Source organism: Cupressus sempervirens, chromosome 9, assembly GCF_028749045.1.
Source record: "Cupressus sempervirens isolate cs-2001-9-10 chromosome 9, ASM2874904v1, whole genome shotgun sequence".
NCBI lineage: Eukaryota > Viridiplantae > Streptophyta > Pinopsida > Cupressales > Cupressaceae > Cupressus > Cupressus sempervirens.
In genome coordinates, this window is record NC_143126.1 from 502,929,603 (window position 1) to 502,943,749 (window position 14,147).

Sequence of the window (14,147 nt, forward strand, 5' to 3'; positions counted from 1 at the left end):
ATTGTCTGAACCTTAAAGTGCTCATAAATAAGCAACAAGAGCCCCTCATGCATCACATAATTTTGGTAGATATGAAGGTAGAAATCAAGGATCTATTAGTTATCTTCAATAATAACACAACTGCAATTAACATATCAACAAATTATGTGATGCATACCAAGAACAAGAACATTGTACAATAAAATATTATTTTTTGAGAGAATTGATGCAAGACAAAGAGGTAAGATTGGAATATGTGAGCACCGAAGAACAAATTATGGACATATTCACTAAGCCATTACCTAAGGATGCATTTTTGTAACTAAGAGGTAAGTTAGGGGTTATTCCCCTATCTGAGGCTCACTAAATGAACTTTAGTGATTAATCAACCAAAGCATGTTGAAGATTAGTCAAGTTGATGTAGTAATGAAAGGATAGAATTTATATGAATTTGTACATAGATACATTGGTATTCACTATATATTGTCTTTGGCATAAGATGTCAAAGGGGGAGAGTTTGTTTGTGTCATATCATATAAAAATTTCTAAAAAGGGAGAGTATACATTTCATAGAAATTTTGTTTGAAGATGTCAAATTGGAAGAACTTGGTCCGATATCAAAGAGGAAGAGTTTTCTATTAGAAGATGTTGAGGACAAAGTTTTTTGATAGAGGGTGAAACTAAAGTCAGAGGGAGTTCTCATGGATGAGAATTAGAATGGAACTAAGGATATTTTCCTTCCTTTATCTTGCTCTAAAATTTCATTGTATTATGACATCTTGTGTTTCCACCAATGCCAAAGAGGGAGATTGTTGATCAATTGTATATTGTCTTTGATGTTACACAAAATGTCATATCTTTTCTAGTTAGTGTATGTTGAGCTCACTCAGGTGATGAATATCGTTTCCTATATCTACCAAGAATTCTAGTGTTTTCTAATTTTAGAAGTAAATGTCTACTGAGTTCACTTGGTCATCAAAGAGAAGTTCATATAAGTTGAGTGTTAATTAAGCTCACTTGAGTAACAAAGAAAAGTTGGATAGAACCCATGCTAATTGAGCTCACTCAATTACCAAAGGAAGTTTTTAAAAGATGCATTGTTAACCAAGTCCACTTATTTAACAAAAGAATATCATTTCTATGTTATTTTTTACCGAGCAGGGTTGATTAACAAAGGATTTTTTTTTATTTTGGCATATTGAGTTTAATGGATTTGCTTGTTGGATCTAGCAGACTAAGGAGGTGAATATTAACTATTCTAAGTTGTATTCAAGCTTACTTGACAATTTATATGGTAGAAGTACAAGGTCAAGTTGAGGATTTAATGTGTGAGAGTGTAGAAGATAAGAAGATGCTTAGAGGAAGCAAATTGGAACTTGGATAAGTAGAATATCCTTGTTGAGCAGCAAAGATTAATCCAATCAAGAAGGATCAAGTGTTTGAGCTAGAATTGAGATCTAAAATCAATAATTCATTTGCATCAGAAATCAAGTCATATCATTGTTGCTCTCTAACCATTGTAGTAGTGTATCAAATCTCTTAGCCGAGTTGGATTAATAGATATTTTCCAAATCCTCTAACAAGGTGATATTTCTAGATTAAAGTACACAAGTTGATAAATTGAAGTACATGTATCTAAAGAACTTGTTAATGTGGTGAATCTTTAAATATTTTCTTATAGCTATTGAGAATATCTTTTCTTTACACTTGGGGTGTCTAATGAATAAGCATCCTACGGTAATAAATAATCTTGTATGTAAGAGCATCGAGCTCATATGTTTTGACATGTTTTGTGTGATTAGGGTTGTGTTTGAGTCATGCTAAAAGACCTTTTCCTATATGCATATAATGGTTTTCCTATGTATTTGTAATGATCAGAGTGATCATATTAGAGTTAACACCTTCTTTGTGGCTCCTGGTAACATGTTCCTAATTTTCTAGCAGAACTTATGATTGTTTCCATAAGCTTTGATCTATGAGATTCAACTTATGTGCTCTTAGATTTGGATTATGTATGGCACATGGACCTATGAATAAGGGAAAGTAATGTTACATTGTCATATGAGTTATTTATGCATTGTAAACTTAGACCCTATCCTAAGTATGTATTTAATTTATTTTGTAAGGATGACTTATTCATTTAGTTTGATCATAGAGAAGATGAAGTAGCTAAGAGGAGATAATTTTATTAGAGCTAGTAGCTAAGTGTAGAAGGTTACATTTTTTCTTGTGAGCACAAGTTTAGATTCTTCTTGGGGTTTCTATCAAATTCTAGATCTAGACTAGTTAGGGTTTGGATCTTGTGAGGCCTTGCAAAATTTTTATTGTAATTGCTGATGTATTTTTCCATAACTCAAAAGGCCTTACAATTAGGCATGTTGCATGAAAATCTATTGGTTATATTATGAGAATGTGTGTTGTAATTGATCTGAATCTTTATGTTATTGTTTATCTTTTTATTTGTGGTTACTTCTTGGGGGCTAGTTCATATCCTTTGTGGATACACCTTGTTGGAAATACAAGAGGAGTAACTGAGAGGGGATGGGTGAATCAATTACCACAAAAACAAATCCAAGTCCATTAAGATGTAAATAATACAAAACTAAAACTTTGTTGAAATTATTGTAACTTGGTTAGCATAGAATCACTCTGTTAACACAATATATCTTGGTTTACACTAATAATTATAGTTAGTAAAAACTTGGTTAATATTGAAAATCTAGAACTTAAGATATTAAGTGTGATTAACCTTAATTAACTTAGTTGAAGAAATATAAAGAAAATGAATACATGAGACACCAAGATTTAACGTGGAAACCCAATTTGGGAAAACCACCAATTGCAACTAGTTACTATTTTTCAATCTTTTGAAGTAAGCCCTGTTAGGAGCCAAACCTATTAAAGGTTACAAAAAAATCTATTATGTGTGACCCTATTAAGAGAGGCCTTGTTATAGGTCTTCATACGCTTCGATCTACAAATGCCACCTTATTAGAGGATTTTGGAAATAGCTATTAAGGTAACTATGTTAGGAGATTAAATTCACTTCTACAATTATTAGAGAGTAACAATGGCTTAACCTGATTATTAATGCAGTTATCTTGTTGATTTTAGATCTTTGTTCTAGTTTGATTACTTGACCCTCCTTGATCAAAATGTTCTTGTTAGCTCGGTTAACTTAGATAATTTTATATCCTTCTAATTCACTTCCTTTATTCATCTTTTTCTCTTCTATACATTCTCACATTTCAATCCTCAACTTGACCTTATAATTATATGAATTACCTTGTCAAGTCGGCTTGAACACAGTTATAATAAATCAATAATCAACCCTTGAGTTTCCTAGAACTAACAAATTAATCCATCAAATTCAATATGTTGTTACAAGAAAATCCTTCACTAGATGACCAAACTTGGTCAACACAAACCTAGAAAAGATTTTCCTTTTTTAACTAAGTGAACACAGTTAACACTCAATTTTGCTAACTTTTTTTTGATAATTGAGTGAACTTGGTTAACACTGGATTTTTATGCCAAATTTCCTTTGGTTATATAGTGAGCTTGGTTAACACTTGATTTCCTTCAATGTCTAGGTGAGCTTGATTAATACTAGATTTCCTTTGATGTCTGAGTGAGCTTGAGGTAGATACTAACTCTAAACTTGGTTTAGACTAGAACTCTTGGCACAAACTGGCAATTATCTTCAACACTTGAGTGAGCTTGGCACACACTAACTCACTTAGTAAGACATGACATTTTGTGTAACATAAAAGACAACATACAATTAAATAATTGTATCCAACAAACCTACCTTGTACTACATCATGAATCAACCTATCGAATCCCATTAATATGTTAGTATTTGAGAAGAGTTCACTTCCTTTATAGTAGATTCTTTTGCATGCTAAATGGTTATTTCTCTTGGTTCTATGCAGATAGTGTTGCATTGACCAATTATAAATTATTTACCTCAATCTTCATTGCAGGATTTTCTAGTCTCGTATTTCCCAAGGAATATTTTCTATTTCCTTTCCTTCCATATCAAATGTATCATCTTTGATGGTAATTTTTAGAAATAGGAAATATTGTGTGGCGTGGGGGGGTTTGAATCAGTATTTCACACACTTTTGCCCAAAGCTAGATATCTGTAATAACTTTATATATTGCACAAAAAAGTAAACTAACTATGATGAATAGTAAACATAACCATGTAATAAAGTAACTCATAACACCATATTTTGCTAACTAGGTAAATCTTGGCTAAGGGAAAACCCCAATGGAGATGGTACCCACAAAATGATCCACTAATCAAAAGTATTTGGTTAAAGATATTGACCCCGTTCGGAGTCTATTACATCCATATAGTATCTCAATCCTTGTTAATAAATTAGTAACCCTATTAGGAGTTGTTATATACAAATTAAAAATGTATGCAAGATGAGCCCATTGCCCAAACATGCAATGTATAATAAAGTTCTTCAGTAAAAAAGATAGATACAAAAACCTTTTTGCTAGTGATGATATGTTCTATATATGATATTGCATTTGCTTCTCTTTACAAAACTTTATCACAAATCACATTCCTTTATTCATACATCAGAACTCACATCATACAAAATTAACTCTTTTGCACTTAGTTTTTTTTGGAAATGCAAAGGAATAACTGAGAGGGAGGGGTAAATCTGTTATTGTAAAAACAAATCAAATTCCCTTAAGATATCACTACCGCTTTAAACCAAATCCTTATCGAAACTTAGTTAACATTGAATATTCTACTATTACTTCATTAACATAGAGATAATTAGATCTTAATATAGCTAATGTGATTAGCCTTTATTTACTTAGTTGAATAAACATGAACTAAATAACATGAACACAAGAGACACAAGGATTTAACATAGGAACCCAATTTGGAAAAACCACCAATTATAACTAGTTACTATTTTTCACTCTTTTAAAGTGAGCCCTATTAGGAGCCAACCTTGTAAAAGGTTACAAAATACACTGCTAGGTGTGACCCTATTAGAGGATTTAATTCACCCTATTAGGAGTGGCCTTTTTAGAGGTCTTTAGACATGTCACTATAGAATTATGACCTTGTTAGAGGATTTTCTAAATAGTTGTTAGGCTAACTCTGTTAGGAGATTTGATTCACTACTAAAATGATTAGAAAGTAACAATGACTTGACTTGATTGTTGATGCATCTATCTTTTATGATTTAGATCTCTGGTCTAGCTTGATTACTTGATCATCCTTGATCAAAATGTTCTTTGTAGCTTGGTCAACTCAGATATATTGTCCTCTTACAAATATCCTTCCAATTCACTTTCTTAATTCATTTTCTTCAATTCCATATTTCAATCCTCAACTTTTCCTTTCATTTATATGATTCATCTTGTCAAGTCATCTTGAATAATCCTTTTATCAAACAATTATCATCCCTTAAGTTGGCTTGTACTACCCAATAAATTTATCAGACTTAATATGTTGATAGTCGACTAATACTAAATTGAGTACTTGGTTAACACATAGACTCCCTTCATTCACTGACCAAATTGGTTAGAATAGGAGTTCTAATGTTAAGCAAGCCAACTCTGTTGGAATAGACTTCATGCCAACTTTCCCTTGATAATTGACTATACTTGGTCTATACTGACTTACCTTCATTAACTAACTGAGATTGGTCAATACTATCTTTGAACTTGGTTATAACTAAATACTCAACATATACATGAAATTGCCTTTGATGCCTGAGTGAGCTTACCTATTACTAATTTCTTGGTAAAGGCTTGAAATTTTGTGTAACATCAAAGATAACATATAATTAAATAATTTTTTTCAACAATCTCCCTCTTTGGCATTGATGGGAACACAAAGGTCATAGTATATTTGATTTTTTAGAGAAAAAATAGTAGGATAATATCCTTAGTTTTATTCTAATTCTCATCCATGAGAACTCCCTCTAACATCAATCTCTCCCTTTAGTATGGTTTTCTTTGACTTCTCCCTCTTGAATGACTCTAGAATGATTTCTCAAACTAAAATCTCTCCCTCTAACTTACTAACACAAATTTCTCTGATATGACATCAAACTCTCCTTATTTGACATCTCATGCCAAAGACATCATTCAATGGATTTTCCATGTACCTGATATACTGATTCGTACACAATCCATTCTAATAATATTGCATCAACTTGTCTAATCTTCAAATGCTCAGTTGATGCATCACTAATATTTTTTTAGTAAGCTTTAGATAGGGGAGTGAACCCTATATTATCTCTTAGATACACAAATTAATCCTTAGGTAATGGTTTGGTGAATGTGTCTACAATTTTTTCTTTTGTGTTCACATATTCCAATCTCACCTCTTTTTCTTACACTAATTTTCTCAGAAAATGATACATTTTTGCAATGTGCTTTGTCTTGGTATGCATTATTGGATTCTTGGATATGTTAATTATACTAGTGTTATCACATAAGATAACTACTAGATACTTTTATTTCTTCCAAGTCATACCTATCAATAGTTGTTTGAACCAAATGATGTTGGAACAATTGACTACTACTACAACATATTCTTCTTCTGCTATAGACTAGGATATGTAATTTTATTTTTTTCTTGTCCTAGACACTAACCTCTTTCCAAGAAAGAATGCTCTGCCACTAGTAATTTTCCTATTGTCAATACTTCCTACCCAATCAATATTAGTGTAGGCTTTTAATTCAAGATTTCCTCCCTTCTTATACCAGAAACTATAATCTTTAGTACCTTTTAGATACCTCATAATTCTTTCTATTGTCATCATATTTTTTTCCTTTGGATTAGTAGAAAATATTGCAATTATACCAATTTCTAATGCAATATTAGGTCTTATGTGTACTACATACTGAAGTTTTCCAATCATTGATCTATATGTAGTCTGATCTACCTCTTTGGAATCATAATTTTTAGAAAGCTTTTGTCCAATAGACATAGGTGTTACAATAGGTCTAGAGTCCTCAATTCCAAATTTATTCAATATATCCTTGATGAAGTTTGATTGAGTAATGTAGATGTCATCCTTATTTTGTTGAATTTGCAGGTCAACAAAGAAATTAATCTCTTGAAACATTGACATTTCAAATTCTTTACTCATTTCCTTAGAAAAAGATTTTCATAAGCCATCATCTCTAGTGAACAATATATCATCTAAAAATAAAATGAAATACTTATCTTTACAATAACTTTTTATGCCAATAGATCCACAAAGATCTGTATGACCTAGCTCTAGAACTTATTCATAATTATAGTTCTTTCTTTTGAAGCTGGTCTTTCCCATCTTAACAATTTGACAATTTTTGCACATGCCCATATTAGGTTTCCTCAAAATTGGAATGCCTTTCACTCTTTTATTCTTTCTTATGTTGACCAGGTTATCAAAATTCACATGGTATAATCTTTTATGCCAAAACCAACTTACATCTACTTGTGCTAGGAAACATGAAATTTTTGTTAGATCTAGATACAATAGATTACCTTTTGTTTGATTTCTTGTCCCAACTAGATTTCCTTTCCCATCCACTAGATTGGCCTTTCCATTCATGAATTCTACCCTAAATCCAATGTTGTTCAATTGTGCCACACCAAGTAGATTGTGCTATAGTCCTTTAACCCAGTATGCATCATCACATTTGAGTTCATTAGTTAATGCAATTCTACATTTTCCCTTTACATAACAAGGGTCATCATTTCCAAATTTGACACTTCCACCATCATAGTACTCCAAGTGCTCAATTTGTTTTATCACCAGTCATGTGGTGAGAACAACCACTATCAATGATCCATGTGTCATTCTTGCTAATATGAGAAATGAGGGTCATCTTATCATTTTCATCATTTGATTCATCTTTAATAGAAATGTAAACCATTTCATCATCATCACTACTATTAGAACCTTTAGCCATGTAACTATATTTCTTACCTTTATCCTTACTAGCTTTATAGATTTTGAAATCTTTCTAGCCTTTGTACTTGTACTACTTCTTTTCTTCTTTTCCTTCTTTGTTTGGACACCTTACAAGAATGTGACCAACTTCTTCACAAGAAAAATGGAATATGGCATTTTACCTTTGTACTTTACTTTGGCTTTAGGGAATCTTCTTTCAAGAAGGGCTTTAATGGTTTCAAGGTCATCATCTGAATCATCTTCATCTTCATTGTCAAAGTATTTGACTTCAAATTTTCTACCTTTCTTTTTTATTGATAATTTACTTTGAAATATAGATTTAATGCTCCAAGAGTTAGGAACATAGTTATCAAAGATGACTAAATCAAAGGCTATCAACCTTCCTACTAGTGCATATAAAGTTATATCATTTTTGGAATCACATCTCATTTCTTGAATAGCTGAAATTGTAGTTGCAGAAATAGGAAGAAGATTTTTGAGTACCTTGCTGACTACTATCACATCATCTATTTTCCCTCCTAAGGATTCGATTTCCCTCACACTTTCTTTGATTCCTTCATTGTATAGTGCAATTTTTTCATCTTCTCTCATCTTCATTTGATCAAATTGACCTCTTAGACTTTCTACCTTAGCTCTCCTAACTTTTTCATCTCCTACATAGATATCTTTTAGCATGATCCACATTTCATGAGTAGTATGACAATCTTAGAATTTATCAAATTCAACATAATTGAGAGTAGAAGCAATGCCAATCATCATTAGGTTATGATTCTTCTTTTCCACAATTTGGTCCACAAGAAAAGGTCCAGCAAGTGCCACATACTTTTTCTCAGTTCGTGCCATGCTTGGAAGTTATCTCAATTCAACTTAGGAATTTTCCTTCTATAAGACATCTTGATCTTTAGCTTAGGTGCTTAAAACCTTATTTTCAAGCACCAATAGCTTTGATACCAATTGTTGGAAATGAAAAGGAGTAACAGAGAGAGGAGGGGTGAATCTGTTAGGTCACAAAAACAAATCCAAGTCCCGTAAGATGTCAATACCACTATAATTCAAATCCATACTGAAAATTGGATAAAACTGAATATTCTAATGTTATTTAGTTAACACGAAGATAATTAGATCCTAAGATATTTAATGTGATCAACCTTTATTAACTTAGTTGTAGAAGCATAACATAAATAATATGAACCCAAGAGACACCAAGATTTAACATGGAAATCCAATTTTGAAAAAGCACATTTGTAACTAGTTATTATTTTTCACTCTTTTGAAGTGAGCCTTCTAAGGAGCCAACCCTATTAAAGGTCACCAAGCACACTATTAGGTGTGATCCTATTAGGTGTGGCCTTGTTAAAGGTCTTTAGAAACTTCACTCTAGAAATGCCACCTTGTTAGAGGATTTGCTAAATAACTATTAGGCTAACTCACTACTACATTTGACCTCATTTTTCTGCCAAAATTTTTGACCATCAACTAAATTTTTTTAAGTTGGTTAGAATGTAGAAGACAAAAATTTCTTTTTTTTACATCTAAGCCCCGTGTTGGTCAAAATTTCAACCAACACATATAGGGAAAAATGTGTTGGTTAAAATTTTGACCAACATGAGGCTTAGATGTAAAAACCAAAAACATTTCTTGTTTGTTATTTTTTGTGCGCACGGGATCATTCACATTTTGTTGGAGTTGGGGGCCATCACTAGAAAAAAAATCGATGCTCTGCCCTTGCTTGCTCATGACTTGCCAGGGACAGTAGCAATTTCTTAGATATATCAAGGGTGAAATATTACTCTTGTCACTAGATATCTATAGATTAAAAGAGGGTTTATATTAGCATAGATTGCCAGTTATCATGTAAATGCAAGGAGGTTTAAGTAATTAAAAAATATTGTAGAGTTGAATCAATACTAAGTCATCTAATGAGATAAAGATGTTTGGAGTACACTAAAGTAAAGAACTTGGTTTGAAGCTAAATCTCTCACAAGTAGCTGGTATTGATGCCAATGTAGTTTCTTAGTTTTGTTGAGATTGATATAATATTAATTTGTGATCCTTTGTTTTCTTTGTATTCACAGCAAAAATAAGAAAGGTTTCACAAGATAGAGGAGAAAAGAATATATTTACAATTATATGATGCCATGGAAGCACTTGTTCACATCTATAGAGATGGCTATCGCACAATAGGACCCCACGACAAAGACCTAGATGATACTATGGGACCCTACAATTTCCTATCATGTTGAGGCCTTGAATCTTTAGTTATACATTTTGCTAGGTGCAAGACACGAGTCCTTGGTGGATGTGTTCATTGTAAAAGAATGTGGCAACTTCTTGAACTTCATTAAAGAATGTGTTATGAGCCAGATGTCTGCAAGGTTCCTCTGTGCAGGTATAAATAGGGCTTTTGTTATTAAATGTACAATTGGTATTATTACATTTTCTAGAAGCATACTTCTTCTTTTTATAGATGATTAGAGTATATCTTCATGTAGGCATTTTAAAGAAAAAGTGAAACAAAAAAGCAAGAAGGATGAAGTGAAATAGAAGGTGTTGGTGAGCAAAGTACAAGCAGCTAAAAGAGCTATCAATGCCTTTTCGTCAGTTGCCACTATATAAAGATCAACTTTCTTACAACACTGTACTAGTTTCTTTTATTATAATTTTTTTACCAATTTACATTTTGGCTTCATATGAGTCTTTTTTGATTTTACAATGTGCCAAATTGAGTTCAATATTTCCTACTGACTCAAAAGATGTAGAGATAGTATCTTGGCTATCTTGGAGTGTCTTGTGTTAATAAAAGCTGGATGGCATTATGAGAGGCTATTTTTATCTAATAGTTCATTTCTTATAGTTTGTAGCAATTGATTATCATATATTCAATCAGAAGAAACCAGTCTTCAGAGAACTGTACAATTTTATTTCGGCTGTTTGTGTTTGAATGTCAAGCTCTAAAAGTTTCTCCACTTAATAGGTGGTACTAAAACAAATAACCTGAATGTCCATGGGCACTGTAGATGACAATGACTTACATTGTTTGTTATGCATTGTAAGAGTCGATGATGATAATATCAGTCCTATAAGTAGTCCTATCAATAAAACACTAACACGATTGATCCTTATACATTGCACTTAAGCTAAGAATAGGTGGCCAACATATTTGCATTACTTTTTAGCTGATTATAGCATGGTGCTTAAACCATCATACTCCAGATCTAGGAGCATTTTGATTGAGTCTTCCTTCTGCTTGGTTCAAACTCACCTTAAGGTCTAAAATTTTATTCTAGCTTATAGAAAGAAATCATTTAGCACATTTGGCTCTCACTTATTATTGCCAGGTACATGGGTTGTACATCTTGGGCTTGGATTGCAACTTATACTTTAGTGGTCAATTGGACTCTTTGTAATAGTGCGATGTTTCCTTAATCGGAGTCACTTTGATGTGGAGATTATATCTAAGCTGGGTAGTAGTTTCTGATTGGGACCATTTGTTGTTGTCTTGGTGAGTTGTGCAACAATCTTTGCATATTTTTCCTCTCATTTTCAAATTTATGTGCAAATAAGAATTATAATATTTCCCATTGAAGTGATAATGAGTTATGTAAAATAATCCTTTTATCACGTAGTGTTCAACTTTTCAATTGGGTCATTTTACAGGGTTCATGCACTATTTTGTCTATGATTGCAATGCTTCCTCTTGGAAAACTTTTCTTCTTCCATGTTTTACTCATAAGAAAGGTTGATAAACTTGTCAAAAGTTTGATTTGAAATATTGATATTTTTTGTATTCAACTTTTTGGTGTTCCTTCTATTATATGATGAATGTATTTTATGCTTATTTCCTTTGGTTGAAATGCCAGTAATAGGGTGTTAGCACATATGATTACATTGTTGCAATGAGGGAGCAAGAGCATAAAAACATGGGAGGAGCACAAAGCCCACAAATATCAATGACAAGTTTAGTGTCAAGATTGAGTCATTCAAGTTCTATGAGTGCATTACACCATGGGTCCCGGTGCACTCCACCACACCTTTTTGTAGAGGACTAGGTCTGAATCTACAATCTTTGAGACAAATGCAATGTGCACAAGTTATTCATATTTTATGTCGACAGATCTATATAACTTACTACACCAGTTTGGTGATTTACAGTTCTCTGTGTTTCCAAGAGATAGTGTAATGCCATCCATCAAGGTAGATAATCAAAATATAAAGAGGAGACCCAATGAACAAATAGTGCAAAAGAATAAAGGATCTGTAAAGATTATCCCTTGGGCACTGGCTCAAATGAATGTAGAAGAGGTTTCAAGGATTACTACACAAGCAAGGAAAAACTCAAAAGTTCTACATCCTATATCCAAGCAAAAAGGCATGCCAGTGATATAGACAGACAATAGTTTGGAAAGCAGTAGTAGAGGTCTAAGCACAAAGATCTATTCTAATTCTGAAAATCATAGGCAAATGAATAAACATGGCAGATCACAATTAGCTCTCCAAGCAGTAGGCAACAAGCCTCTATTTCCCATTGTGACTAGTAATTCAACTATGCTTTTCGAACCTCTGATTTTGTAATCTAGCACCAACCTTAAGAGCCTTCTAGGTGATCTATGTTGTTTAAATCTCTCTCAAATATCGCTTATTTATTTGTTGCTATTTTCAGTCCCAATTGTACGGACAGATTTATCAATTCACCCCTTGTACCACAATTATCCTAGTATAGCCATGACAGTCAAATAGTGAAGGTTGAACTTCTTCTCAGATTTTCATGCATGGCTATGACTACATTCTTGTCACATTAAATGAATAGACAACTATTGTTGCTAAGAACACATTTTCAGTCTACTAGTCTTTTTTTTGTTTATGATCCATAGTGTTAGTTGATAGTTAATAAATTATAATATTAGCTTATCCACCACCTGTGAGCATCATCTAATTGCAATGAGAGCTAAGTGTTCCATTCATTCTCATGAGAGATGATTCCTTGTGAACTATTACTCATGAAACATGGGTCAATGAGTTTGACTTAAATAAAATCTACAAAGTTGAATCTATAGTGAATTTTGCTCAAGGTTTTGGCATTGTGAAGTGTAGCCCAGTTCTTTATGTGCCAATGGCAATACTAAGAATGCTTAGAGATGGCATGGTTACTCTCGTTGATGTTATTTCTTTGTTGATAAATATATCTATTACATTTTCCTTGGTTTATTAAATGGGAAATAATCTAAGGGGAGAACACTTCATTATTTTTCCCAGTAAGTGTTTTTATAAATATAAAATGATAGCATTATTTAGATTTGCACAATACACAAAATTTTTCTTTTCTTCAATTATTGAACACAACAATTTTTTGATATCCATACAAATATGTTAACATTATTGAGATGAATCTTTTTCATTCATTAATTTCTTAGAGAGATTAATAGTCTCATTTGGCATGCGAATGAGTTCTAAGGTTGCATGGAATGTATTTTGCAGGCTTGCCCAAGGCTGATGAAGGGGAATCTCTCTTGTCTATGCAGTGAAACATGTCCACCTAGCATTTCCTAGCATGTTGGAGTAGGTCTTTTAATTAGTTTTAATATTTTTTCTTGTCTCTCAAATGGGCATGTGCATTTATCACTCGAGCGCATTTTGTTCAACTATTGTTATTATTTTGTGTCATGAAATCTTTAGGTGTTGTTAAGCCATTTTGGATCACATGAAATCCTAAGTAATAAAGCATGCATATTATTATTTTTTATTATTCTTTGCTTGTTTCCATAGCTATGTGACACTTAAGTTGTTTAATAAATTAATATTATAGTCATAAGGTTTGGCACTGATGGTTTGGGAGGTAATATTGTTTGAAATTTTGTTGCTACAATAATGCATTAACTCACGGACCTATATTTCAGTGTTTCACAAGCTCACATAGCATGGCCTCCAAGTTATGGGCTTTTTCAATTATAATTAGTCATTTATTTATTCACTAGTGTAGGATGCCTCTGCAGTAAAGAGGTTTCAGACCAAAAACATTTAAAAGTGTTGGTTGATTACTATTCAACTCATTAATTACTCTACTTACCAAAAGACTGTCAATCCAAATTATGAATTACATGTAACTAGATTATATAATTTATTCTCCACAAATCATATTCAACCATTATTATTATTTAGTTTCTTTTAAAAGCTTGAACTATTATTTTCGTGCTATAGCTGAAACTAAAACATGAGTAAAAG